This window comes from Canis aureus, chromosome 9, assembly GCF_053574225.1.
Source record: "Canis aureus isolate CA01 chromosome 9, VMU_Caureus_v.1.0, whole genome shotgun sequence".
Lineage (NCBI taxonomy): Eukaryota > Metazoa > Chordata > Mammalia > Carnivora > Canidae > Canis > Canis aureus.
This window is the reverse complement of record NC_135619.1, coordinates 9,685,701-9,711,105: the sequence shown is the minus strand read 5'-3', so window position 1 is coordinate 9,711,105 and position 25,405 is coordinate 9,685,701. Positions and strand designations below refer to the sequence as shown.

Sequence of the window (25,405 nt, the reverse complement as noted above, 5' to 3'; positions counted from 1 at the left end):
GGATTAAGAAATGCAACAAGTCAATTTGAAGGTTTTAAAATTATTAAAAAACAATCACTCTAATTTTGAACAAGGACTCTATAAACTTTTTTGAGCTGAAGAATAGTTATGCATGTGTACCTCAGATTTTTGTGGTCTTTAGTCTCAGTCTGGCACCTCCAATGTTCACACAGATTGTCTCAAAATGAAATTTGCAAAACAAAGAAAGATCAAAGTACATTTAAATATGTGGTTGAGGCTGAAGAATCTGTCAGTGGAAAAGATCTCCAAGATAGAGACTGTGATCTTTCAAAGACAGCATCTGTTCAGCAACAGAACCCAAACACAAAGACCCATTTTGGTCGAGGGGATGAAGCCAAAGCATTTTTGCATTAAGCTTGGATTATGGACTTCCTAATTAATTTATGACTTACAGCTCTTAATGGTAACTGTTTCTAATCCATTTCAAGAAGAAGGATACCTAGAATACCTGTCCTAGGACAGGACAGGAAGTTAAATATATTAAGATGCTAAATATTAGAAATGGGTCCTTAGAACTCATTTAATAAAACCACCTTACATTACAGACCTGGAAACTAAGGCCTAGAGAAGGAAAAGTGACTCACCAAATATTACACAATCTTTAATGCAAAAGGAGGAAACAGATCCCACGTCTCCTTACTCATTGCCAAGTGCTCTTTCCCCCATTATCACAATGCTCCTCCCTTAGAGCACAACAAAAAGCAACTGAATGTGAGGCAATGATTTATCATACGTCATACTTAAGTTTTGGCAGCATGTCACTACTTTTCTAAAGCCACAGTTATCTGAGTTACTAAAGATTGACAGTACTATTTCAGTGAAGTTTATTGTTCACATGAAACCATTACAAAGTATAGTAAGAGATAGAACAAATTTGATTTTGAAGTTGACTTTTTGTGCTTAGAGCATGTGATGAGGGAAAATGTTCTGACAGTTCAAGCTTACTCAAGCTTAATGACAGATCTAAATTGGAGCTTGGAGATAAAAGAAATTCTTTAGTGATGCCTCAGTTGTCATTGATTGCTATGAGCAATTTTAAAGCTATTCAAGATGAGAATTGCCAGCTTGGTTCTGAAAGGGGAGAAAGTGGTACATAAGATTAGAGGCTGGTACAAATGCTATCTTGGTTTAAAAAGAGAGGACAGTTTTGTATCACATACATAGGTGACAATCGTGACTACATATAGACATTTATCAGCAGGAAATGACTCAATGGGTGTTCAGAGTAGTGTAAGCACCAGCTGTGCTAAGGAAGAGGAAAATGAAAGGCAGCTTGCCTTATAAGGATCACCAGCAGCAAGATGGCTGAAAAAATAAATAAGCAGTTTCTAAAGCTGAGAGCTAATAAAAAATAATAAAAAGACGATCTTCATAAATTACAGGATATCTTCCTCCTACTTGCTGAAAATCTTTGAACTAAAAAGATATAGAGTCCATTTTGAGAAATTCAATTTCATCAAATGGAAAGTGAAAGCATCTCCAATTCTACATATACACTGAAGCCTTCATGCCCCATTTGCACTATTCATATTGAATCTCATAATAAGTTTCTACCTATTGAGTCCAAATAAATGGAAGTTATCAAAATGTTCTGTTTTTAACTGATCTTTTAAGTCACTCTGTCTCTAGTATTTTATCCTTATAAAATATCCTTAGTCCTTAAGACTACTAATTAATAGATGTGCTTTCCCCTAAATGAGTTAATAGTATCATTAATTTAAAAGTAGGAGCCAGAAATAGAGAAATTCAGAAATCACCAAAATATTTTTTTACTAAAAAACCTCTCTCCACTAATAGAATAGATGACCCCAGGACAAAAAACAAACAAACATATAGCCCCAATTGACATTTTCTCTGAAACATTCCTCTTAACTGTGTCATTCCCTAAAAACACCAAGCATATTCATATTTGGTGCTTTTTTTAAAAATGAAATTGTCCATCTATATGAAATAATATTCTCCACCTAATGTACATATTGCATTCTCCAACTCCTAACTGCAGTATCACTTTAGTGATCAGAACTCTTGTCACAGAGAAACAGTCCTGCCTCCATATTCCTCCATCATAGGATAGTGACTCTTGTATAGTATGTTATTTGTCTCTGTATTTTCCCCAAAATTCATAAAATTAATCAGGACATAACAAGTACTATAAAATATTATATAAACAAATGAAAAGGGACCCTTTTATAAATAGGGCCGAATATTTCCTTGCTTCCAAAGAAAATTACAATAGATTATGAAATTTACCTAAAGACAACCTTGCCAGAGATTTTTATTTTGACATATTTCCCCCAAATTTACATTTTTTTCTATAGAGAAGCATCTCATTGTATCATTTTCCCAATTAAGTGTTGATTGTTAGTAAAGGAAATTACATAGCAATTGTATGAGTGTCTTTGTATAATGCAATAGGTAATAGTTTTCCCATTCTTTTCCAGCAATAGAGAGAAATTCATCAGGAAGGGTATTTTCTGTTGGCCTAGACCAAGATTAAGATTGATAAATATAGAAATGGAAAGATAGTGTTATAGAAATTTCAGAATCCACTTCTTTTCAGAATCATGATGCTTAGGGAGAGGAAGAAGCTCATCACACAAATACCTGTGTATACACACACACACATATACCTTCTCTGTCATTGACACCCTCACACACAATATCAGAGTTATCAGGAGACAGAGTCACAGTACCTCATAGCATGCTACCTGCCAACATATTCTTTGCACAATTCTTTTATAGGAAATAAAAAATCTTCTATACATTTATTTTTGTTATTTGAGTGAACCTGGGCAGAAAAGTCCAGATGATCTTAATAAAGTGAACTGGCAAAATCCAATAGAAATCTCCTAACAGGGGATCCCTGGGTGGTTCAGAGGTTTAGGACCTGCCTTCAGCCCAGGGCGTGATCCTGGGGTCCTGGGATCGAGTCCCACATCGGGCTCCCTGCATGGAGTCTGCTTCTCCTCTGTCTGTGTCTCTGCCTCTCTCTCTGTGTCTCTCATTAATAAATATATAAAATCTTAAAAAAAAAAAAAAAGAAATGCCCTAACAAAGAAAAGAAAATACTTTAAATGGTAAATTATGCCATATCAGGGGAACTCTCATAGTCCACAGATGTTACAAATTTACTAATAAAATATGTCCAATCCCAACATCTGGGTATCTTCACTTGTTTGTTTTACTAGAAATAATCCTACTGGCAAAATGCCATTGTTTTCTATGACGAATTGAGGTCTGCAGTCTTGTGTTACTTTTCAAGAAAGATTCTACATTCCTGTTCATTTTCTCAAATTTTCTGTAATTAGAGTGGGGGGAAGTCCATATAAAAACCTCCCGTGTGCGTTTGTTCTCTGCAAAGGTATAGATAATATTATCTTGAACCAGAGCAAAAATAGTGTTGACCTTCTCAAGAATGTACACGATCAGTCTTAAAATGAGATAGTTACACTTAATATGCCCTATTTTTATTCAAATAGACATGAAAAGGATCTAACATGACATGTGGAATTCTAACACAGACTATTTTATCAGAAAAAACATCTTTTGTAATGTTTGCTTACACTGCAAAATTACCAAGAGGTAAAACATTTCTAAGGTGACATCAGAAGAACCCTATAATTCACATTTGTGAAAGATCAAATGTTTCTCTAAAAATATTTCAAGAGTGTTACTGATGCTATAGCAAAGAGTTACCAAATTGTCAAAGTGTGGTTGCAATTTGGATCTTGTAATAATAAGACTGCCCTGTGGCTTTCTGACTTAATGAAGTAGAATCTTCAGCGCACAAACCACTCCAGAAGAGCTTTGGAAAGAGGCAATGATTCCTACAACACACAAGTAATACGGTAAATTAAAAGAAAAGTGCTGAATATGATTAAGAAGTCTGAAAGACACAGTTCAACATATTAATTTATTCCCAGGAGCAAACTGAAACACAAGCTTTATACCTCACTAAGCATTAACTTAAAAAAAAAAAAAAAACTGATTTGCTGACAAATTTCTGATCACTACTTATCATTCCAGTTTATGCTCTTGCTTAGATTGCCATACAATGGGCACTTGTGTTGTAGAAATGCTTGAATGATTGATTTGGGCTATGTTCCCTCCAACAATCTAAATATTCTGGGATTGACTGTATTTTTACTTAACGTGAAATTGATTCATAATCCAGAAAGTCAAAAAATCTGGATAATAAATTTAATGCATCAAAATAGTTCTTTTAATAAACATCCCTTTAATTTAGAAGACATAGCAATTGTATTCTCAAAGTCTTTGTTTTACTAACTGCTGAAAATGAGGCTTTATTTTTTTTAATTTTTTAATTGTTTTATTTTTAAAACAGTAAAGCATTACTGATTTATAGGGGATTCATTTTTTTGGCCTTTCTTAAGTAAAAAGATATAAATCATTTTATCTTCTGTATATTAAAAGTTTATTTGCTCTTGTAATATGTATATCCCTTTTTTTAAACCTAATTATTCATACAGGTATATAGTTATATCTCATGTTTCCTTCTAAAATAGAACACATGTATTCTCACGTGGAAATAAAAAAGCACATTCTATCATGTCAAAATATACCCACATCTTTAAGGTTCTTAAAACTTAGCAAAACCCAAAAGTCATCTGATTCTTATACTTTCAAAGACTAGACCCTCAACCTCCAATCTCCTAAGTAGCAATGATTTCTAATGAAATCTAAAATAAATTAAATGACTAAAGTTTATAAATAGAACAAGCCTATATCCAACCTAGAAAAACTGGATTGATAATTATAACCAAATGATAATCTTATATATAATGTGATTTTAATTTCAATGACATTTAATCTTTGGTTCACATAAGAGGTAGTATGCAAAATTCAAGAATATATGAAGGTATGATTAAAGAGATTGTTCTGAAGCCACTGCAAAAATACATATATATATATCAAGACACTTCTGTGAGTGCCTTTCTATATAGAAAACTACGGTAAAATTTTCACTTTATTATGGGGAGAATTCTCTAAAAAGTACACTGAAAGATGTTCTCTTCCAAGAGATCCTGAAAAGGATGCTGGAGTTTGTGAACTTATACTGGGTCATAATTTTAGTACCTTTTGCTAATGTTTCTGCCCCATTTTTTGTAATAATATAAAATAGAGATAAAACTCTGGCCACAAGAAACCTACCTTAAATTTTCTATAACCTAACATTTTCTATCTAGACATATTCCACGTGGGGTTACCCAGAGTTACCCAGTCTATCTGGAGTTTTCCAGTTATTTCATGGTTTTCTGTCATTTTATTTATTTTTTAAAACAATTTTATTTATTTTTTTATTGGAGTTCAATTTGCCAACATATAGAATAACTCCCAGTGCTCATCCCATCAAGTGCCCCCCTCAGTGCCCGTCACCCAGTCACTCCCACCCCACGCCCACCTCCCTTTCTTCCACCCCTTATTCGTTTCCCAGAGTTAGGAGTCTCTCATGTTCTGTCTCCCTTTCTGATATTTCCCACTCATTTTTTCTCCTTTCCCCTTTATTCCCTTTTACTATTTTTTATATTCCCCAAATGAATGAGACCATATAATGTTTGTCCTTCTCCGATTGACTTACTTCACTCAGCATAATACCCGCCAGTGTCATTTTAGGGCCTCAATACCATACACTAGCTTGAGTCTATGCTCTCTGGAGTCAGTCTGAGGGTCTGCGGGGAAACCATCTAATCCTAGATCATTGTCATCTGCATACCAACATGAATAAGTAGTAGATGTGTGGTTAAGAGTGCAGCTAAGTGGCTTAATCTCTCTGTACTTTACTTTTATTTTAAATAAAATAGAAATAATAATAAATTGTAGTCTATCTAATAGCATTTTCATGAAGAATTTGTGAGATAGTACATAGGAAATGCTTGGGTTACTTGGCATCTGCCAAGTTAACAATAAATGTTAGCTACTGGTAGCTATTATCCCATCCTAGATTAAATTTAAATCTTCAATCCATGCAAGTTGCTGACAGGTCCCCACTCCTGATTCACCTTGTCCTCATTCATTTTCTGGTCCAAGCCATTTATGTATATCCCACATTCCTGAACACAAGACTTCTTGGATTATGCTTTCTCTTAGTAATGTCTATATCTTTCTTGAACACACAGAAAACATTTGAAATTCTAAGGGTGCCTCACATTGACAGACCTCCTTAGACACACCAATCATGAATAAAGATATTGTCACACCATGCATGCTAAGGAAAAAGCCTGAGACCAGATCCGTTTTGATAATTTGGCTAGTGCACAGAAGAGAATCAAGGCAAAGTCCACCTTTTCAAATAATTATTTATTTATTTATTTATTTATTTATTTATTTATTTATGATAGTCACAGAGAGAGAGAGAGAGAGAGAGAGAGGCAGAGACACAGGCAGAGGGAGAAGCAGGCTCCATGCACCGGGAGCCGATGTGGGATTTGATCCCGGGTCTCCAGGATCGCACCCTGGGCCAAAGGCATGCGCCAAACCGCTGCACCACCCAGGGATCCCAAGGCCACCTTTTCAAACAAACATACATACATCCCTAAGTGTCCCTTCCTTCATCTACTCCCACTCTGCTCTCTAAAAGGCAGTGGAAATTTTATTTGGTCTGGGAGGGAGGCAGGGACAGAATTTTCTCTGAATTGATATTGTCGTTTTTTTCATGTTTATTGTTTATGAAATAAATTGTATGTCCAAAACTTCTTCAGGATTAAGTTTTTGTTAGCCAAAAGTAGCATGGCCTTATATCTACTGAGGCTTCAGATGCTCAAAATCTGTAATGTATCTCCTTGAGGCAATGTATATCCCATAAGGAGGACAAGGGATAGTGGTTTGGGGCAGCAAAAATTCCTGGGGGAAACAAAATAGTTAATATATTAAAATATGATCCTGCCAAATACAAATTGAAATCAACATCAATGCTCTTTTTACTCATGTCAAAGAAGATACATAAGAATTAAGACATACTTTAACGCAATTCCAATATCCACTTTAGAACATCTCTATCAGGTATATGATATTTAGAACTTAGATAAACTGAATGATGTCATATATTGCTATGTAAAAAGCTTTTAAAACTTTCAAAGTTTCAAACATATAAAAATGTGATTCAATGAAAATGAAGTTTCATTTTCAAACACAAAATTCTGTTTTTTACAAAGAAAATATATATCCATAAGTTGCAGATTTTTTGTTGTATTTACTAGGATATCTATGAAAAAAAGAACAAAAGGAAATCACTTACTTGGTCTTCTTTTTCAGTAAGAATCATTCCAATATATTAAGTAAAAAAAATTGGGTCAACTTTGGCAATATTAGGCCTCCAGATCCATAAGACTTTCATAATCAGTGCTGCCCTACAGCTCTTTGAATTATGATATATTCTAAGCATGTTAGCATATCTTCTGAATGGAATATGAGGAAGATGTGCTATTTTTACTAATTAGTGTCAGTTAAGCACTGAATATGACTACCAAACAAAGCAAAATAATCTCTCTAGGATATAAATAAAAGTTTAACATGAATCACTTTTCTCCATGTAGAAAAAAAAGCTTTACATGATTTTTTAAAAATTTGGAGGAAACTCTAGTTTAAAACTAGGGATATTTTTAAAATGAGTATCAGAAAGAAATGACAAATCAATACAAAAGAAAAAATTTAGGGATTCAAAAACTATTTTAAAGTACTTTGTATTGCAAGGCCCATAAAACTGATGTGAAGTCTTATTATAAAAAATAAGCTATATAAGGATATATAGCCTTTATCTAACTTTTTCCCCACTGAATCTTCAGTTCTCATAACATTAAATAAAATATGAAAATCATTCCACAAATACCAGTTGGTATGGAGAAAATACATCATTTTATCCTCACTACATATTTGTTATACAATAAAAAGAGATCATTTTCATCAATTTCAAAAGCAGAAATGGTGATTTTTTTTTTAATCAAATAACACATAGTATAGTCAAAGACACAAAACATTACCAAGTCCTAATTTAATTAAGTGTTCTTTCTTCAGGAGTTGACCCAGATTTCTGAAGTTTCTAAAGATGTATGTATGTTGTTTAATGACGTGAAACTGCTGTTTTAATTCTATTCGGAACTTGGAACTTTGCCAGTTTCAGAAATAAAGATTTTGAGGGGTCCCCTTTAAATCTATATGTACTGAAAGATAACCTTGTTTTGTTTTGTTTTGTTTTAAGATTTTATTTACTTATTTGAAAGGGACAGAGTACTCGTGCAGGGGGAGTGACAGGCGGTGGGGGAGGGAGGGAGACAGACTCTCCGCTAAGCTGGTAGCCCAAAGACCCAGAGCTCAATTTCAGGACCCTGAGATCCTTAAGCCAAAACCAACAGTTAGAAACCAACTGAGTCATCCAGGCACTCCCTGAAGGACAATCTCCCTAAGAAGCTGCCCATCCATCTTTGTATGTATCCATCTTGCTTATCCTTAATGAGATCACTCAGCACGAAAATAAGGGACCTATACAAATAAAATAAAGCATATAGAGTCTAAACTATCACAATAAATAACCCAACTTACTCTACTTTGTGCTAAAAGAGCTCTATGACTTTGTCATGCCTTTGAGCTTTTCATAGTACAAAATTAATATGTCACATTGGTTTAGCTGTAGGAGGGCCACCAAAGCCTCAACAATTTGATCACTTTCTAACCTCTCAACAGTCTCCATAATTTTCAAGCGACTCCCTTCTTAGTTTATACCAAGATAGTTTCATTAGGCAATTCCCCCAATTTACAGCTGCAGGATTTCATTCATTCTGGGATTAGAAGGAAACACTAAAGTATCTAGCCAAATCAAAACTAATTTAGCAGTGAACTCAGCATTGTGAAAGAAATTAAAGCCATGTTAAATAAGAAAAAGTTAAAGGAATCAGTAATTATTAGCAGTGAGAAAATTCTAAGAATGAGGCAAGGTCATGGTCCTCAAACATTTGAAAGGCTGAAAACTTCCAAAAGGGACTATATTATACTAGGGATAGTACATAGAGGAGTGGGGAAGAACAAGTACTAGTAGCAAGAAGGTTAAAGAGCATAGGTTTCATTTCAATATAGGAAGTCAGAGCTATTCAAATATAGAATGGGTTACACAATTCAGCCCATGTGAAAATCTTCACTATTTTTTGTCACTGAACTTGTCCAAGTGTAGATTAGAAAACCACTTGGTGGGGTTGATGTAATCCAATTCAATCATTACGTTAAGGTTTGGATTTCATGACCTTTCAAGTCCATTCCAACCCTGAGATTCATTGAGGCCCTGAAACCCACTCCACTGGGAGTGCTGCCTGCCAAATTAGTCTTTGCATGAAAGGCACAAAATGATGTCAATTGTTGCAGCTGCAGTGAGTCAGCTGGAAACTGCTTGACAAAGGCAAAGTTCAACCTAGTTACTAAACCCCAACTAATTTTAAATGATTTTAGCTTTCTTAGATGGTTCCAGAATTACACACACTCGATTAATGCTGTTGATTTCAGCCAAGTCTCCACAAAAATAAGTGGAAAGCAAGGCAAGTATTTGGATAAATCAAACCCAAGAAACTAGGACTTTCTGTTTCAATAATATCTTCAATGATCCTAAAAAACTTAGACTAAAAGAATATCATCATTCAGGGCACAGAGGATTGAACCAGAAAATAGAAGATCTTGGTTTTAGTCTCTGTCATATTTCACTATATTTGTTTGAACAGAGATCTCAGAGTCAGATAGATCTAGATTACTGGCTTCACTATTACTAACTGTGGGGTTTTGGAGTAGCTACAATATCTCTAAATCTCAATAATCTCATCTATAATAACAATAAAAATAGGAACTACTATTAATTGAGACTCTGCTATGTGACTGTTGCTAAACTAGAGCTTCAAGTGCATACTTCTAATTTCAGGAGAATTTCTATCAGATGAGCATTGTTAGTCACATTTTAGAAATGAAAAAAAAAAGGATTTTAAAGAGAGAGTAACTGCAGTTACTCTGCAGTAACTCCATTCTGCAGTCCAAAAGATACTGGTGATAGCTATAGATCTAGTAACCATGTAGAGCCATGCCTAGAGATAAAAAAACCATGAATTGAAAAAAGTCAGGGTTCCTGATCACTTTGTAGAACCACCATATTTATCTTTAGTAGCACATTAATGAGATTCTTAGACATGAGAGAAAAAAACACATTTCTCTCATCTTAAAAATTTTAGGACACTATTAATTTGAGTTTTAGTTAAATGTTACTGAATTTGATCCTAAATGATATACCATATACCCAAACAAATTCCATCTCTGCCCAGAGACTCATACTGGGGCATAATATGAGAGAGGTTTGATTAAACAATTGTGCATACAGTAACTCAAAAGCTGAAAGTCATTTAACAGAATTTCTGTAGGTTATTAAGTAGTAGAGCATGGTAAATTGGGGGGCAGTTTCACTGAGAAGTAGTATATATACAAAATAGGTTGGAGTTGAGGATAAAAGTTTATCTAAGCTAGAACACTGACAAATCAATTCTTACTATGATCATCCTCTGAAAACATAATAATGAATATAAAACCAGTCATAATTTCATGCTAGAGGACAATAAGCTCATCCTTTAATTCATTCATTTAAATAATTTTGTTGTATCCCTTTATGTGTCATGCCTGCTCTATACGAACAAGTCCCAAGGACTGACTGGAGACACAGAAACCGAAAAGCATGATTCTTGTCCTCTAAAAGAAAGACTTAAGCTAATAAATGAACATACAGAAATTAATGCTGTAATGGAAGTATACACAAAATACATCAGAAGCCCAGAAAAGCACTTCCTACATGGATTATAGGGAGGGATAAAGACTTCTCAAAAGAGAAGAAAGTTGACCTGAGTCCACAGCAATATACAGAAGTTAACCAGATATAGAAAGAGCAGAGGGACGCTCTAGACAGAGTGAACAGGATATACAAATGTGCAGAATTGACAGCCTGGCACATTTAAGCACATGTGTATAAAGTGGTTTAAAAGAAGATGAGATGGGAAATGAGGAAAGGGCGAGATACTGAAAAGACTAATTTTATTGGCCAGATGAGCTTAAATTTGATCCTTAAAATATCAGATGTTTTTAATGAATACTGCAATGATCAAACATGTTTTCAGAGATGACTCTGGCAAGAGTCTGTAGGATAGATTGGAGATCACAAGACTAGTAGCAAGAAAGCAAGTTTGAAGCTATTGATATAATTGGATAAAAACAATTCTTGGGAATAGAAAAAAAGCAGTTGTATGGTAGATGTAATTGAACCACACTTTCAAAGTCTATAAAAGCACTGAGAAGGGTCTACCAAATTAACAACCTGGATGCCATTTGGATCCATAGTGAGAATTTCAAGGGTGTATGAAAATGAATTCCAGGCTGACATGAGTAGAGGACTGAATAAGCAATGAAGAAGTACTGAAGAATAAAGGCTATATTGCTGTTCCTTTTCCATAAAAGCTAAACTTCTTGAATTGGGGTGATATTTAAAAAGGTGTTCCAGGAAGGAAAATGAGACAGATGTGTTTTTTCCTAAAGTGGAAAGACCTGAGACTGTTTATATTCTGTTGGAAATGGAGGAGTCCTAGAGCGATGAAAATAATAATTGAAATGAAGACCATGAGGATTAAAAGGGGAAAGGATCCCACAAAATATCCAATACATAAACATGGTCAGGAAACTGAACTATTTGAGAGAAAGAACCCTGAATGTTAGAAGTGTTCAAGTTCAAGGGATTAAGAATTTAAACCGGTTGCCTCCCCATCCATTAAAGACAGAAAAGAACAAATACCATATGATCTCACTTGTATGTAAAATTTAAGAAACAAACCAAATGAACAAAGAAAAAAGAGACAAAAAACATTTTTAACATTTTTTACATTGAATATAGTTGACACACAATGTTAGTTTCCCATTTACAATTTAGTGATTTGGCAAGTTTATACATTATGCTACATTCACCACAAGTGCAGCTACCATCTATCCTGTTACATTGTTATTACATACAGAAAACAAACTGGTGGTTGCCAAAGAGGAGGTGGGTAGGCAGATGGGTGAAACAGATAAAGGAGATAAGAAATATACTAACCAGACAGGGTGGCTCAGCGGTTTGGCGGGTGGCCCAGGGCTTGAACCTGGAGACCTGGAATCGAGTCCCACGTCGGGCTCCCTGTATGGAGCCTGCTTCTCCCTCTGCCTGTGTCTCTGCCTCTCTCTCTCTCTCTCCCTCTCTCTCAGTGTCTCTCATGGATAAATAAATAAAATCTTAAAAAAAAAAAAGAAAGAAATACGCTAACCATGATGAGCACTGAGTGATGTATACAATTGTTTGATGACTATATTATACACCTAAAACTAACACTGTATGTTAATTACATCTTGATAAAAATAGAGGTGCCTGGATGGTTCAGTCAGGTAAGTGTCTGCCTTCAGTCCAGGTCATGATCTCAAGGTCCAGGATCCAGCCCCAAGGATCAAGCCCAGTCTCAAGCTCCTCATTCAGCAAGGAGTCTGCTTCTGCCCCTCCCCCTACTCATGCCTTCTCCCTCTTTTTCTCTCTGAAATAAATAAATAAAATCTTTACCAAAAAAAAAAGTCAAGCACCACTATGTCCCAGGAACTATTCTGTATACAAGGGATACAAAAGAGAGTCTCCATCTATGCAGAGTTTATTCTTCAACACAGTTCCTTCTATCAGATATGTATATAAATTAAAACATGTTTCAACTTTATTTCGATTGTATTTTATTCTTTATTTTGAAAAGTTCAGGAAAAAATCATTTTAAACCAGTCATTTGGTAGAAGTCTTATTAAAATTTTCTGATACTCAGTCATAGATTGCTATAAAATGTATGGGTTTAAAATTCTTACACGTGTAACTATCTACTCGGCTTATATATGAAAATAGTCTATGATTATTACCCTAGAATCTTGAACTGGAGTAGTTGTTTTGTTTTTTAATATTAGAAAATACCTAAGTCAACACCCTGCCCAAGTAAAGAATACATTGTATTGTGTCTGTGTACATTATCTAGCTTTTACTCAATGTTCAAGAACTGTAAGTTTTTTTTTATTATAAAAGGCAAATTCACATTGTTGGTTCTCTAATTGGTACCTTACTTACTCTCCAAATCAGCAAAGGAAAATACTGTCACAGGACAACCTCCAAATATTTGAATACAACTATGCTGTCTCCCCTTAATTTCCTCTCTCTAAGTTGAAGAACTTTCAATTTATGGCAGGGTTTATACATCCTTCACCATCTTAATCTCTATCCTCTGGCTGTACATCACTTGCAACGTTTCTCTAAAAAGTATAGTACATTTAACAGAACAAAATAATCCAGATGTTCCAAAATAGAGCACCACAACAACTCCTGAAACCTAGATAATCTAAAATTGAAAGGGTATCACATCTTCAGTTCATATAGAGCCCATGGAAACTAAATCTTTTTCCATGTGAAGTACAGGCCAGGTATCCCCATATCTTGAAATAATTTATCAATTATTTATGTCTAAAAGGAGTAAATAATATTTATCCTTGTTAAATTGTTAGTTTTAATTCAATATTCCAGCTCAATGGAAGTTGAAACCTGACTCAATCAGCTACCTTAATTATCCTTCCCAATTTTTTTTCCATTCGAAAAAATGATAAGCTTCTCATATATGACTTTACTCAACTAATTGGTAACAGTATAAAGGCATAAGACAGAGCCCTGTGGCACTCCCAGATGGCAACAAGCCATTCACCTCTTTCTTTTCAATTCATCCTTTTCATATTTTCTTATGAAACTAACCTGTGTGGGCTATAAAAATTTAAGTAATACAGAAATAGAAAAACTATAAAAACAGAAGTACTCCTATTGCAACCCTACTCTCCAGAAGTAAAAACTTTTGATATTTTGGTACATATTTATCTATCTATCTAGATTCATCTACTTTTTTTTTAAATTTTAGATACCTGCAATATCTTCAAAAGTGAGCACACACTCTAAATATTCCTGCACCTTTTTTTTTTCATTTAAATTATTACTGGCCTGTTTTTTTTACATGTTCAAACATTTCAAGCCACCTTATTATTTTTAATAGTTGCATTGTATGCTCTTAGTAGTTTTACCACAATTTGTTTAACTAGCCTCCTTCTGATTAATTTAATTTACTTATAATTTTAGCTGTTATAAAATATGCAGCAATATATATTTATTGTAATGTACCAATTTTGGATGGCAGTAATGAGAGAATTTCTGTAAGATCCATTCCTTGAAGTAGAATTGCTGGTAAAAACTTGTGAACATTTTCAGGTTAAAATTATTGCCAAATTGTCCTCCAAAAATAATAATGAATTATACCTCAACCAATATGAAATTATTACAACCATTTGCCCATATCTTTACCCCAAAATGAATGTCAATTATTTAATATGTATCATCATGATAAGTAAAAGCTTATCTCAATTGAAGGTTTTTTTTTTTAATTAGTGAATTTGTGTTTTAATACTTGACATTTAAGTTACTTCTATAAATTGTCAGATTCTGTCTTCTCCATATTTTCCTATTGAGTTGCCTTTTTAAACTGATTTTTTAAGAGGTCTTTGAATTATTACAGTGGTTTTAGATTTGTGACACATTTCTCCAATTTTGAAATTTGTCTTGCTTTAGTACGCCCGTGTGGCTCAGCGGTTGAGAGTCTGCCTTTGGCTCAGGGCATGATCCTAGGATGCGGGATGGAGTCCCACATCAGGCTCCCTATGGGGAGCCTGCTTCTCCCTCTGCCCGTGTCTCTGCCTCTCTCTCTCTGTGTTTCTCATGAATAAATATGTAAATCTTTTTTTTTAAAGGAAATTGTCTTGCTTTATTTCTTTGTTGTTGCTGTGATATAGAATTTTTAATTGTTATTTAGTTACGTTTTTAACTTTTTAAATCACTTATGTGTTTCATATTATGATTTGGTAAGCCTTTCACACTACGTAAGTATTGAAGAAAAAACATTTTCTTCAAATACTTTGTGATTTCACTGTATACAAGTAAATGTTTAACTTACCTAAAACTTGTTTTGGTATAGAGAACTTAAAAAACCGCATTCATTTGTCCTCAAATGCTAGTTATTCCACTGTCATTTAAAGAATAAATTATTCTACACTAATTAAGAGATGAAACTTGTATCCTTTAAATCCTCACATATACCTGGATCTATATAAGGATTTTACTATTTCATTTACTTGCCAGTAATATGCTATTTTAAATACAGTAAGGAGACGCCTGGGTGGCTCAGCGGTTGGGCATCTGCCTTCAGCTCAAGTCGTGATCCGGGGATCTGGGATGGAGTCCCACATTGGGCTCCTTGCTGGGAGCCTGCTTCTCCCTCTGCCTATGTCTCTGCCTCTGTCTCTCTCTCTGTGTCTCAAATAAATAAATAAATAAATAAATAAATAAATAAATAAATAAATAAAATATTAGAAAAAACAATTAAATATAGTAGGAAGCAATCTATATTTATACCCTGTTTCTGTTTATAGGATTTCCTACAAATCAGTGATAGTAAACAATTATAATTTATCAGTTCCATCATTTGTGAAATATTAGGCATTAATATTAAGAATTTTAAGGTAATCTACTCCTGTTGAAAGAATAATCAAGAAAAACAAAATAATATTGGAAAGAAATTAACAGTTGGTTTGTAACCATTTCTCTAGCTTCAAAGATACCTGAGGACTTGATCCAATTCTTCTTTCAACAGTAACTCAGCAACTTAAAAAAAATATATCTGACCAAGGCTACTATCTATCTAATCAAGCAACTATAACTCATGATAAAGAGTCTTTACTAAACAATGTATAATCAATACTAATGAGATGTTTGCCACAAAATTTCGAAGATAAAACCATAAATGTGAAGACCACTGAGACTAGCTAGGCCTAAAACTTAAGAGTCCCCACAGCTGATTAATCATTGAAACTGAAATAGCTAACACCAATGCAGTCTCATCACTTATCCCTACATGAATACCAAGTGTAAACTGACAAGATTCTAATACAAGGGCACTAATACACAAAGTTTCTCAATTCTTCTTTTCAGTAATTTGACCTCTGTACTGGATATATACAATGGGTGAAGTGAAAGTATGTATTTTTCCAAAATGGAAAACAAAATCTTTTCCTCTGCCTATGATTTGGCTTTATTATACTGAATAGATATGAGATATTGTCTATTATAGAACAATAAACCATGTATATCTTTTACTTCTACAAAATAATCAAGATTTCCTAATAAATAAATAAATTATGCATAAATTCTTCCTCTTAAATATAAAAAATATCTGGAACATTAGCAATACAAGGACCAAACCCCACTCAGAACAGGCAAAGAGCCAAAGCAGACTTAACTGAAAACAAATCCAGCTCAGCCACAATAGTAGGGTTCATGGAATACACATAGGAGATACCTCTATAGTGCTGGGTTGTGGTGAACAGAAAACATTGCAATGCAAGGAACTACAGGACCTCTTTTTCATAAGAATAGGAAACATAGCTGATTTCCTAACACAGAGAAACAGACACAGAGTCAGAGAAAATGAGGACACACAGGAATATGTCCCAAATGAAAGGAAAGGATAAAATCACAGCAAGAGAGCTAAATGAAACAGAAATAAGTAATATGACTGATAGAGAATTTAAAGTAATGATCATAAAGATACTCACTAGACTTGAGCAAAGAGTAGAGTACCTCAGTGAGATCTCAGCAAAGAGATAGAAAACATAAAAAAGAATCAATCAGAGATAAAATGATAAAAAATTAAAATAGATTAATAGAACTCAGCAACACTATCAAGAATAATAATATTCACATTATAGGGATCCCAAAATAAGAAGACAAAGAAAGGAGGATAGACAATTTATTTGAAGAAATAATAGCTGAAAATGTCCTGAATCTGGGGAAGGAAACAGAAATCGAGATCCAGAAGCACAAAGAGGCTCCAACACATCAATCCAAGGAGGTCCACATCAAGACACATAGTAATTGAAATGGCAAAAAGTAGAGATAAAGAGAATTTTAAAAGCTGCAAAACAGGGCACCTGAGGGGCTCAATCATTTGAGTGACCAAATCTTGATTTTTGGTTCAGATCGTTGTCTCATGGATCATGGGATTAAGCCCCACATCTGACTTGAGCTCAGTGGGGAGTCTGCTTGAAGATTCTCTCTCTCTGCCCCTCCCCTGCTGGCATGCATTCTCTCTCTCTCTCTCTCTCTCTCTCTCTTTCTCTCTCTCTCTCTCTCTTTCTCCTCTCTCTCATTAAAATAAATAAATAAATATTTTAAAAATAAGTAAAAGCTTCATGAAAAAAAGAAACCAATTACATACAAGGGAAACCCCACACAGCTATCAGTGGATTTTTCAGCAGAAACTTGGCAGACCAGAAGAGCTGGCATGATATATTCAAAGTGATGAGAGAATAAAAAACCTACAACCAGGAAGAATACTCTATCCAACAAGGCTCTCCATCAGAATGGAAAGAGAGATTAAAGAGTTTCCCAGACAAAAAAAGTTAAAAGAATTCACCACCACTAATATAAATAATAGTGAAAGGGAATATAAGGGAAGGGAGAAGAAATGCGTGGGAAATATCAGAAAGGGAGACAGAATGTAAAGACTGGTAACTCTGGGAAATGAACTAGGGGTGGTAGAAGGGGAGGAGGGCAGGGGGTGGGAGTGAATGGGTGACGGGCACTGGGGGTTATTCTGTATGTTGCTAAATTGAACACCAATAAAAAATAAATTTATTAAAAAAAAGAAAGAATTCACCACCACTAAACCAAAAATGTTAAAAGGGACTCTGAGTGGAAAGGAATGATCATAAGCAGAAGTAAGAAAGGTAGAAAGCACAAAAGCAGTAAAATTAAGTATATCTATAAAAATCAGTCAAAGAATTCACCAAAAAAAGGATGTATAGCATAACACCATATACCTAAAACATGGTAGAGAGAGGAGTAAAGAATGGTTTCAAACTTATTATAAATTACTATATGGATAAGATGTTATATATAAATCTAATGGTAACTACAAATCAAATACTAGTAACAGAAATGCAAAAAAATAAAGAGAAAGGGAAACAAGTATATCACTAATGAAAGCCAGCAAACCACAAGAGAAAAGAGTAAGAGAAGAAAGAAACAGAGAAGACACACAAAAACAACCACAAAACAAGTAATGGAAAGACAATAAGTATATATCTGTCAATAATTACTCTGAATGAAAATGGACTAAACACTGCAATCAAAAGATATACAGTGACAGAATGGATAAAAAAGCAGGTCATCTATATTCTGCCTATAAGACACTCATATCAGAACTAAAGATACATGCAATTAAAAGTGAAGAGATGCACAAGCATTTATCAGGCAAATGGATGTGCAAAGAAAGCCAGGGTAGCAATAATTACATTGGACAAAATGTACTTTATTTTTTTTTAAGATTTTATTTATTTACTCATGACAGACACACACACACACACACACACACAGAGAGAGAGAGAGAGAGAGAGAGATAGGCAGAGGGAGAAGCAGGCTCCATGCAGGGAGCCCGAGGTGGGACTTGATCCTCCAGGATCACACCCCGGGCTGAAGGCGGTGCCAAACCGCTGGGCCACCAGGGCTGCCCGACAAAATGGACTTTAAAGTCCATTTAAAGACTGTACTAAGAGACAGCGAAGGAAACTATGTAATAATTAAGGGGATAATACAAGATGATTTAACAATTATAAATATTTATACAGCAATCTGGGAGCACACAAACATTTAAAACAATTAAAAATAAGCATAAAGAGAGTAAATGATAGTGATACAAAAATAGTAGGGAACTTCAATACCCCCACTAACAACAATGGGCAGATGATCCAAACAAAAAATCAACAAGAATATAGTGGCTTTGAAAGACACATTGAACCAGGTGAATTTAACAGATATATTCAGAACATTCCATCCTAAAACAGTAGACTACACATTCTCTAGAATACATAACATAGTAGGCCACAAAATAAGTCTCAACAAATTTAAAAAGATTGAAGTTATTCCATGCATCCTTTCCAATCACAAAACTATGAAACCAAAAATTAGTTACAAAAACAATCTGGAAAGAATATAAATACACATGGAGGTTAAATAGCATGCTACTAAACTACAAATGGATCAACCAAGAAATCAAAGAAGAAATAAAAATAAAAAATACATGGAGACAAATGGAAATGAAAACACAATGATCCCAAATCTTTGGCAAAAGATTTTCTGTTCTAAGAGAGAAGTTTATAGCGATGGAGACCTACCTCAAGAAGTAAGAAAAATCTCAAATAAACAACCTAACCTTACACCTAAAGGAACCAGAAAAATTACAAACAAAACCCACAATCAGTAGAAAGAGGGAATAATAAAAATTATACTAGAAATAAACAAAATAGTAACTAAAAATAAACAAAAACAATAGAATAGATCATTGAAACCAGGAATGGGTTCTTTGAAAAGATCAAAAATTGAACCTTTAATTAGACTCATCAAAAACAGAGAGAGAGAGAGAGAGAGAATTCAAATGAAATCAGAAATGAGAGCAAAATTACAACTGATACCACAGAAATATAAAGGATTATAAGAGAATGTTATGAAAAATTATATGCCAACAAATGAGACAACCTAGAACAAATGGATAAATCCTTAGAAACATATAACCTCCCAAATCTGAGTCACAAGTAGAAAATTTGAACAGAGTGATTACCAGCAACAACATTGACTCCATAATAAAAAAATAAGTAAATAAATAAAGTCTACGACCAGACTGCCTTACAGGGGAAATTTACCAAACATTTAAAGAAAAGTTAAAACCCATTCTCATAATATTTCAAAAAATAAAAGAGGAGGAATTCTTTCAAATTCATTCTGTGAAGCCAGCATGACCCTGATACCAAAACCAGATAAAGACACTGCAAAAAAAAAAAAAAAAAAAAAAAAAAAAAATTCTACAGGCCAATATCTCTGATGAATATAGAAGCAAAGTCCTCAACAAAAATATTAATTAGCAAACTAATTCCAACAATATATTAAAACAAATCATTCACTACAATTAAGTGGGATTTAGAGATCCCTGGGTGGCGCAGCGGTTTGGCGCCTGCCTTTGGCCCAGGGCGCGATCCTGGAGACCCGGGATCGAATCCCATGTCAGGCTCCCGGTGCATGGAGCCTGCTTCTCCCTCTGCCTGTGTCTCTGCCTCTCTCTCTCTCTCTCTCTCTCTCTCTCTGTGACTATCATAAATTAAAAAAAAAAATAAGTGGGATTTATTCCTGGGATGAAAGGGTAGTTCAATACTCACAGATCAATCAATGTAGATACATCACATCAGCAAGAGAAAGGATTAAAAATGTATAATTTTAATAGACAAATTTGACCAAGTACAACATCCATTCCTGATAAAAACCTTCAACAAAGTAAATTTAGGGAAAACATACCTCAACATAACATATAGGAAAAACCCACATTTAACATCATACTCAATAGTGAAAAGCTAAGAGCTTTTCCCCTAAGGTCAGGAATAAGACAAGGATGTCCACTTCTACTACTTTGATTCATCAACATAGTACTGGAAGTCCTAGCCACAGAAATCAGACAACAAAAAGAAATGAAAGGCATTCAAATTGGAAAGGAAGTAAAGCTTTCACTATATCCTATTGGCATGATACTATATATAGAAAAACCCTAAAGACTCCACCAAAAACTTACTAGAACTGATCAATGAATTCAGTAATGTCACAGGATACAAAATCAATACACAGAAATCCATTGCATTTCGTTTTTTTTTATTGATTTTCTATTTGCCAACATATAACACCCAGTGCTCATCCGTCAAGTGCCCTCCTCAGTGCCCATCACCCAGCTACCCCATCTGCACCCACACCTCCTCTTCCACTACCCTTTGTTCATTTCCCAGAGTTAGGAGTCACTCATATTTTGTCATCCTGTCTAATTTCTATACACTAATAATGAAGTAGCGTAAATAGAAATTAAAAAACCAATTCCATTTACAACTGCATCAAAAATAACAAAATACTACCACTACTACTAATAATAGTAAAAATAACAATAAAATACCTAGGAATAAACTTAACCAAAGAGGTAAGAGACCTGTCCTCCAAAAACTATAAAACACTGATGAAAGAAATTGAAGACTACACATAAAAAATGGAAAGATATTCTATGCTCATGGATTGGAAGAATAAATATTGCTAAAATGTCCATATTACCCAAAGTAATCTACAGATTTAATATAATATCTATCAATATATCAACAGCATTTTTCACATAACTAAAAAAAATTATCCTAAACTTTGTATGGGACCATAACAGAGCCTAAGTAGCCAATGTAATCTTAAAAAGAACAAAACTGGAGGTATCACAATCCCAGATTTCAAGATATACTACAAAGCTGTAGTAATCAAAATCCATATAATACTGGCTCAAAAACAGACATATAGATCAATGGAACAGAGTACAGAGCCAGAAATAAACCCACGATTATATGGTTATTTCATCTTCAACAAATAGTTTGGGAAAGCTGGACAGTGATATGCAAAAATGAGACTGGATCACTTTCTTTCTTTTTTTTAAAGATTTTATTTATTTATTCATGAGAGACACACAGAGAAAGGCAGAGACATAGGCAGAGGGGGAATCAGGCTCCCCACAGGGAGCACAATGGGGTACTCAATCACAGGACCCCAGGACCACAATCTGAGCAGAAGGCAGACACTCAACCACTGAGCCCTCCAGGTGCCCCACTGGACCAATTTATTATATTATACACCACAAACTCAAAATGGATTAAAGACCTAAATGTGAGACTTCAAACCATGAAAACCCTAGAGGACAGGCAGTTATTACTCTGACATCAGCCATAGCAACAGTTTTCTAGATATGTCTCTGGAAGCAAGGGAAACAAAAGCAAAAATAAATACTGGGACTACATCAAAATAAAATGCTTCCACACAGCAAAGGAAATAGTCAACAAAACTAAAAGATGACCTACTGAATAAGAGAAGATATCTGCAAATGATGTATCTGATAAAGAGTTATTATCCAAAATATATAAAGAGCTGATAAAACTCAACACCAAAAAAACAAATAATCAAATTAAAAATGAGAAGACATGAACAGACATTTCCCCAAAGAAGACATACAGATGGCCAACAGACACATGAAAAGATGTTCAATAACAGTCATCCTAGGGAAATGCAAATCAAAACCATTGCCAGAATGACTAAAATCAAAAACACAAGAAACAAATGCTGGTGAGGATGTAGAGAAAAAGGAACCTTTGCACACTGTTGGTGGGAATGCAAATTGGTGCAGTCACTGTAGAAAACAGTATGGAGTTTCCTCAAAAATTAAAAAATAGAACCATATGATCCAATAATTCTACTATTAAGTATTTACCCTAAGAATACAAAAACAAGAATTGAAAAAGATATATGCAGCCCTATGTTTATCACATTATTTACAATAGGCAAATTATGGAAGCAACCCAAGTATGCATCAATAGATGAACAGATAAAGAAGTGGTATGTATATAAAATGGAATATTACTCAGCCATAAAGAAGAATGAAATTTTGCCATTTGCAATAACATGGACCAAGCTAGAGAGTATAATGCTAAGTGAAATAAATCAGAGAAAGACAAATAGCATATTATTCTACTCATGTGGAATTTAAGAAGCATATAAACAAAGAGAAAAAGGAACAAGCCAAAAAAGACTTGTAAAAAGAGAGGTTTAGGTGAAGGAGATTATGAGTACACTTATCGGGATGAGCATTGAATAATGTACAGAAGAGTTGAATCACTCTATATTGTATAGCTGAAACTAATATAACACTGTACAATAAGTACACTGGAATTTTAAAAAATGAAAAGATTCTGAAGGAAGTGGGCCTTATTCTGTTTGGTAAAGTTGTGGTTCCAAGTGAGTGGGGTTAACCTTCACTACTTGTATTTTCTTTCTGTCCTCACATCACTTGGAACTGAATACAGGCTCAGAACTTGAAGTGTGCAATGAGTAGAGTAACTGCAATACCAAATTTCTGGTCTGAAAAAAAAAGAACTCAAAAAACAACTCAAAATGTTGTCTATGAACATCAAGGTTCATTCCCAGCTGTACAGGTGTGACTCTTATCCTCATTAGAAAAACAAAAATTGAGAACTGAGTAATGGGCAGACCACTATCCAAGTTCCAAAATGAACACTGGATGGTACAGAGAAGATATTCAAAAAGAATTACAAACCTTCAAAAACGGAGCTGCTATTAGAAACACGGCTTACAGAAGGCAATGCAGAACATGTAGCCTGAACATAATTTTCTGCTAAAACATACATTTTGAGACTCTCAATAGGATTAAATAAGATCAAGAATCTTATGATATTCCAAATGTCTAGAATGCAATCCAAAATTAATTTGCATATGAAGAATCAGGAAAAGCTCATCTCTTAAGGGAAGAGACAAACTACAGATGCCAACGCCAAAATGACACAGATGTTGAAATAATCTCACAGAGATTTTAAAGGAACCTTTATAAAATGCTTGAATTAGCAATCTTGAACACTCTTAAAATGATTTTTAAAATAGAAAGTCTTGTGAAAGCAATGGAAGATATAAAGCAGAATTAAATGGAAACTTTAGAATTGAAAATACGATAGCTGTAGAAAAAAAATCAGTGAATGGACTCAATAGCAAGAATGGAGATGACAAAAGAGTCAGTAGACTTGAAGACTTATCAACATAAATTATTCAATCAAGTTTTTAAAAACGAGCAGAGTCATAGAAACTACAGGACAACAACAAAAAAAGAGACACATTAGCATCATAAGAGTTACAGAGAGGAGAATATGTAGACCTGAAAAAATATTTGAAGAAGTTTGTCAAAAACATCTCAAATTAAGCAAAGGGTCTTTTAGATTCAAAGAGCTGAGTGAGCCTAAAACATAATGAACCCAAAGAAATCCATATCCAAACATGTCATAATCAAATCACTGTAACTACAGACAAAAAAATTCTGAAGGCAGCCAGAAAAAAACAACACATTGATGGAACAATGACACAGAGGGGATTTCTCATCAGAAACCACACAAACCAAAAAAAAAAAAAAAAAAGCCACAGCATTCTAAAGTTCTGGAAGAAAAGAACTGTCAGCCCAGAATTCTATATCCAGTGAATATACCCTGCAGGAGTGAAAGGTGAACTAAAGATATTCTGAATTTATGTAGATACATAAGCAATCTATAGCATACATGGGAGACATAGGATAGTAAGAACCTATATTACAATGGAAATTGTAAAATATGGATTCTAAGTAAAATGAAAAGTAAATATTTTATAATCACTAGAGCAACGGGAAAAAAACAAAAGATATATAGTCAAAATCACAAAATATAAGTGAATGCTAAAAATTTCAAATAACCCAAAGAAGGCAAGAAAGGTAAAGCAGAGGGAAAAAACAAAAAGAATAAACGTAAAACAAATAAAAAAGTGATAGACCTAAACAAACATATAAAAAAATTACATTACATTTAAATGATCTAAGCATGCAATTAAAAGACAGATTGTCAGAATAGATAAATAAACATGACCCATCTATATATTGTCTATAAACAACTCACTTCAGATAAAATAATATAGGTGGGGTAAAAGTAAAATAACGTACAAAGATAACTATCAACTACTAATCAAAGTGGCTATATTAAAATCGGATGAAGTAACCTTTATAGGAGTTACCAGGGATAAAGAACATTATATAGCAATAAAAGTTTTAGTTTACTGAGAAGATATACCAATCCTGAATTTGCATGTTCCTCATAACAGAACTATAAAAGACATGAAGCAAAAATTGACAAAATTAAAAGAGCATATAACTCCACAATTATAGCCGGAGATTTCAAGACTTCTCTGTCAATGATATATAGACAGAAAAACAAAGGATATAGGAGAACTAAAAAATATCATTAACATATTGGATCAAATTGACATTTATAGAACACTCCACCAAACAACTCAGAATATATAGCCTTAATATCTTTTTTTATTTTATCTGGTATAGGTATTATAATTTCGGTCTGCTGTTTGCCTCTCACATGTGTTCTCTCATGTTAGAGACTGAGAATTTTAGTTACCCATTTCTCAACTGAGTTGAGGGACTGTCTGGGAGTATCTCAGCTGTACATTCTCCTCCAACTAAAACCACTTACCTTTTCTCCAACACACAACCCTTCTACACCTACTAGGAACCATCAGTACCAGATAAGGAAAAAGTGAGAGGAGCTTACAGATATAATTATTGCA

The 25,405-nt window shown here is 34.1% G+C and overlaps 1 long non-coding RNA gene across 5 annotated transcripts in view; it reads right to left on the bottom strand.

Annotated features, from left to right (window-relative positions):
* Positions 1 to 25,405, bottom strand: part of LOC144320379 (uncharacterized) — a 261,658-nt gene that overhangs the window by 95,245 nt on the left and 141,008 nt on the right. Inside the window, exon 1 of one of the 5 annotated variants that reach the window (XR_013385909.1) lies at positions 12,134 to 12,303. The exons of the other annotated variants lie outside the window; for them this stretch is intronic. This is a non-coding gene — a long non-coding RNA (uncharacterized LOC144320379). Of the gene's footprint in view, positions 1 to 12,133; positions 12,304 to 25,405 lie in introns of those variants that run through there. 5 annotated transcript variants of the gene reach the window in all.